General features: G+C 36.5%; 1 pseudogene; it reads left to right on the forward strand.

Moving 5' to 3' along the window:
• The first annotated feature begins 922 nt into the window (after window positions 1–922).
• On the forward strand, window positions 923–2,310 carry LOC101671194 (annotated as a pseudogene).
• Window positions 2,311–5,423: the final 3,113 nt, after the last annotated feature.

Here is a 5,423-nt window from a genome sequence, read left to right on the forward strand (position 1 = left end):
AGGGCAGACGATGAAGCAACTGAGCCATCCAGGCACATGCCCCATGAGTTAACTTCTTTGTCAAATAAAATTATTCTATTTAACTCTCATAATATCCTTTACTATAAGGTCTACTTTCTCTGTTACCAGTAGTCATTCTAACATTTTTTTAAGTGCTAACAAGATAGGTTTCTTTTTACTTTTAATCAATTTGTGCCCTTATTTTTAAAGTGGGTTTTTTGTAGGCAATATATATTTGGGTCTTGCTTTTATACCCAATTTAACAATCTCTGCCTTTTAATATATTTAGATCATTCACTTCTAATACAATTGTTGATATGCTTACACTTGAATTTGCAATTTTGCTTTTTGGATTTGTCCTATCTCTTTTTTGCTCCTGGTTTCCTTTTTTTTCACCCTTGCCTTCTTTTGGATTATTTGTGTACTTTTAGACATTGTATTATTTCTTCTTTGTTCAATTAGCTGTATTTTTTTTATCTTTTTTAATAGTTGCTTTAAGGTTTAAAGTATATATCTTTTACCTTACAAGTCTACTTCCATGTGATGTGATACAGCAGAACATAGAGCAAAAGAAAGTTATAATAGTATACTTCCAGTTCTTCCCTCTTGGCCTTTGTATTATCAAAAACTTTACTTCTTCATAGGTTGTAAATTGCATAGGTAAATGTAGTTACCTTTTCTGGTGTTCTCATTTATGTAGATCCAGCTTTCCATCTGGGATCATTTGTTCTGTTTACATTACTTCTATGTAACATCATATTGTACTGCAAGTCTATTGATGATTCATTCTTTTTTTTTTCTCATCTTCAAATGGGGTATTTATCTTACATTTGTTTTTAAAATACAGACAATTTACTTTTTCACAACAGGTGTGTCACCATAACACAGGTGTCATGAAAACCACTACTATACCTAAACCAAAATGGGAAAGGAAAAGACTCAAATCACTATCATCATCATTGGACATGTAGTTTAAGGCAAGTCTACCTCTACTGTTCATCTGATATAGAAATGAGGTGAGATTGACAAAAGAACCATCAAAAATTTGAGAAGGAGGCTGCTGAGATGGGAAAGGGATCCAAGTATACCTGGGTCTTGGATAAACTGAAAACTGAATGTAAATATGATATCACCTCTGATATCTCCCTGTAAAAATTCAAGACCAGCAAGTATTATGTGACTATCATTGATGCCCCCAAGACACAGAGACTTTATCAAAAACATGATTCTTAGGCACATCTGAGGCATATCTCAGGCTGACTGTACTGTCCTGATTGCTGCTGCTGTGTTGATGAATTTGAAGCATGTATCTCCAAGAATGGGCAGACCCATGAGCATCCCCTTCTGGCTTACACACTGGGTATAAAATAACTAATTGCTGGTGTTAACAACATGGATTCCACTGAGCCACCCTACAGCCAGAAGAGATATGAGGAAATCGTAAAGGAAGTCAGCACCTACATTAAGAAAATTGGCTACAACCCAATGCAGTAGGATTTGTGCCCATTTCTGGTTGGAATGGTGACAGCATGCTGGAGCAAAATGCTAACATACCTTGGTTCAAGGGATGGAAAGTCACCTAAAAGGTGGGAATGCCAGTGGAACCATACCACTTGAAGCTCTGGATTGCATTTTGCCACCAGCTCATCCAACTGACAAGCCCTTGTATCTGCCTCTCCAGAACATCTACAAAATTGGTATTTGTACTGTCCCTGTGGGCTGAGCAGAGACTGGTGTTCTTAAACCTGCCACAGTCGTCATCTTTGCTACAATGTCACAACTGAAGTAAAGTCTCTTAATATGCACCATGAAGCTTTGAGTGAGGCTCCTCCTGGAGACAACATGGACTTCACAATGAAGAACGTATCTGTCAAAGATGTTCATCATGGCAATGTGGCTGATGACTACAAAAATGACCCACCAATGAAAACAGCTAGCTTCATGGCTCAGGTGATTATCCCAAACCATCCAGGCCAAATCAGCGCTCAATATGCACCTGTGCTGGATTGTCACATAGCTCACATTGCTTGCAACTTTGCTGAGCTAAAGGAGAAGAGAGAGAGCCATTCTGGGAAAAAGCTGAAGGATGGTCCAAAGTTCTTCAAATCTGGTGATGCTGCCATTGTTGATATGGTTCCTGGCAAGACTGTGTGTGTTAAGAGCTTCTCTGACTATCCTCCTCCAGACTGCTTTGCTGTTGATGGCATGAGACAGATGGTTGCTGTGGGTGTCATCAAAGCATTGGACAAGAAGACAACTGGAGCTAGCAAGGTCACCAAGTCAACCCAGAAAGCTCAGAAGCCTAAATGAATAGTAACCCCAATACCTGTCCTTCTTAATCAGTAAGGGAAGAATGGTCTCAGAACTATTTGTATCAATTGGCCATTTAAGCTTATAATAAAAGACTGGTTAATGATAACATTATATCTTAAAACCTTCAGAAGGAAAGGAAAATGTTTTGTGAACCATTTGTGTGTGTGTGTGTGTGTGTGTGTGTGTGTGTGTGTGTGTGGCAGGTTTAAGTTATTACTTTTTTAAAATCAGTACTTTTTAATAGAAACAACTTAGCCAAAAATCTGAAAGAATCTTAAGACCATTAATAGAGAAGTTCAATGTAAAGAAATAAATAAATAATACAGACAATCCTCATGTTGCACAGTTCAAACATACAGATTTCAATTACCACAATTTAGCTAAACAACACTACTGCCTCCAAAGAAAAACATGGTTTATATTTCAGTTTCCATGGCATATGGACCATGGAATAATTGCATAAGTGCAAATTGCATAAGTACAAATTTTGCTAATAGCTATTCACCCCGTGAATTACTATGTAAATAACCATTATATGGTTTTTATCCTTTCTGTTATTGATGTGATATATCACATTGATTGATTTGTGAATATTGAACCACCCCTGCATCCCAGCTATAATTCCCACGTGATCATGGCCAATGATTTTCTTTATGTATTGTTGGATATGATTTGCTAATATTTTGCTGAGTATTTTTGCATTTATGTTCATCAGAGTTACTGGCCTGTACTTCTCTTTTTTTGTAATGTCTTTATTTGGTTTTGGTATCATGGTAATTCTGGCCTCATAGAATGAATTTGTAAGTTTTCCTTCTTCTTCTATTTTTTGGAACAGTTTGAGAAAAGAGGTACTAACTCTTCTTTAAAAGTTTGGTAGAATTCACCCATTAAACTGTGTGGTCCTGGACTTTTGTTTGTTGGGAGTTTCTTGATTACTGATTCAATTTCATTGCAAGTAATTGGTCCATTCAAATATTCTATTTCTTCCTGCTTCAGTTTGTGAGGTTAAATGTTTCTAGGAATTTATCCATTTCTTTTAGGCTGTCCAATTCACTGGTGTATAGTTTTTCATAATAGTCTCATAATCCTTTGTATTTCTGTGGTGTCGTTTGTTATTTCTCTTCTCTCATTTCTAATTTTATTTATCTGAGTCTTCGTTTTTTTCTATGAGTCTGGCTAGACATTTGGAAACTTTGTTGATCTTTTCAAAGAAAGAGCTCCTGGTTTCCTGATCTATTCTATTGGGTTTTGTTTGTTTGTTTATTTCTATTTCATTTATTTCTGTTCTAATTTTTATTATTTTCTTCCTTCTACTGGCTTTGGGTTTTCTTGCTTTTCTTTTTCTAGTTCCTTTAGGTGTAAGGTTATGTTTTTTATTTGAGATTTTTTCTTGCTTCTTGAGGTAGGCCTGTGGGCTGTAAACTTCTCTCTAAGAACAGCTTTTGCTGCATCCTAAATATTTTGGACCTTGTGTTTACATTTTCTTTTGTTTCCATGGTTTTTTTTTTTTCATTTCCTCTTTGATTTCTTGGCTGACACATCCATTGTTTAGTAACAAGTTATTTATCTTCCATGTATTTGTGTTCTTTCCAGATTTTCTCTTATCATTGATTTCTAGTTTCATAGCCTTGTGGTCAAAAAAGATGTATGGTATTACTTTGACCTTTCTGAAGTTGTTGAGACTTATTTTGTGGCCTAATATGTTATCTCTTCTGGAGAATGTCCCATGTTCACTTGAAAAGAATGCGCGTTCTGCTGTTTTAGGGTGAACATTCTGAATGTATGTTAGATGATTCATTTGATACAATGTGATTGGACTCATTAAAAGCCATTGTTTCCTTGTTTACTTGGACTTATATCTGTTTGGATGATATATCCATTGATGTAACCGGGGTGTTAAAGTCCCCTACTGCTATTCTATTGTTATCAATTTGTTCCTTTATGTTTGTTATAAAATATTTTATATATTTGGGTGCTCCCTTGTTGGGCACATAAAATTTACAATTATTATATTTTCCAGTAGGATTCTTCCATGTATTATTATATATTGTCTTTGTCTCTTATTATAGTCATTGTTTAAAGTTTATTTTGTCTGATACAAGTCATGCTACCCCAGGTTTCTTTTCACTTCCTTTTGTGCAATAAATGCTTTTCCATCCCTTCACTTTCATTCTGCATGTCTCTTTAGGTCTGAAATGAGTCTCTTGTAGGTAGCGTATAGGTGTGTCTTGCTTTTTTTAATCCATTCATTCACCCTATGTCTTTTGGAGTGTTTAGTCCATTTACAGTCAAGGTAATTATTCATAGTAATCTACTTATCACCATTGTATTACTTGTTTTATTGATGTTCTTGTATTCTTCTCTGTTCCTTTCTTCTACTGTTCTCTTCCACAGTTTGGTGGGTTTCGTTAGTGATATACTTAGATTCTTTTCTCTATTTTTTGCATATCTATTACTGGTTTTTGATTTGTGGTTACCATTAGATTTGTATATAACATCTTCTGCATATAGCAGTCTATATTAAGCTGATGGCTGCATAAGTTTGAACCCATTATTCACTCCCCATGTTTCAGGTGTATGGTGTTATACTTTACATCCTTTTATTTTGGGAATCTTCTGACTTATTTTTACACAAAAAAGAATCCCAAGGAGGCTCCATGCCCAGAGAATGCAGTGTTAGCAAAATTTATACACATCTGCTGCAGGAGGAGACCTGCGACCTCTCAGAAACCCTGCCTAGGCCAGCCAGGTTGGAGGGGGCAGATCTGCAGAAGCATACAATGGCAGGCATGCTGTTATCAAGTTAGGTAGGGAGTGTTGGTGCCACATCAATTCCTGAGAATGTCCTTGTGTGTAGGCTGAGAGGTGGAAGGGGAAATGGTGCCCATCTGCTCCTTTGTTCCAGGAGAAATCTCTAACAATCCCTGCCCCTTCCAATGCATACTCTGAGATTAGTACAAAGCTTTCTTTTGTATACCACAGGCATTTTTCAAACTGCTTTTTCTATGCTCTATCTCTGGGGCTATTTGCTGTGCTGTCTCTTTGAGGACAGGGGCTCAGTTTTCTCTCTCCCACCTGGCTCTCCCAGAGCCAAACCTACTGACTTTTAA

This window comes from Mustela putorius, unplaced genomic scaffold (genome assembly GCF_011764305.1).
Source record: "Mustela putorius furo isolate JIRA1106 unplaced genomic scaffold, ASM1176430v1.1 tig00000056_pilon_pilon_pilon, whole genome shotgun sequence".
Classification (NCBI taxonomy): domain Eukaryota; kingdom Metazoa; phylum Chordata; class Mammalia; order Carnivora; family Mustelidae; genus Mustela; species Mustela putorius.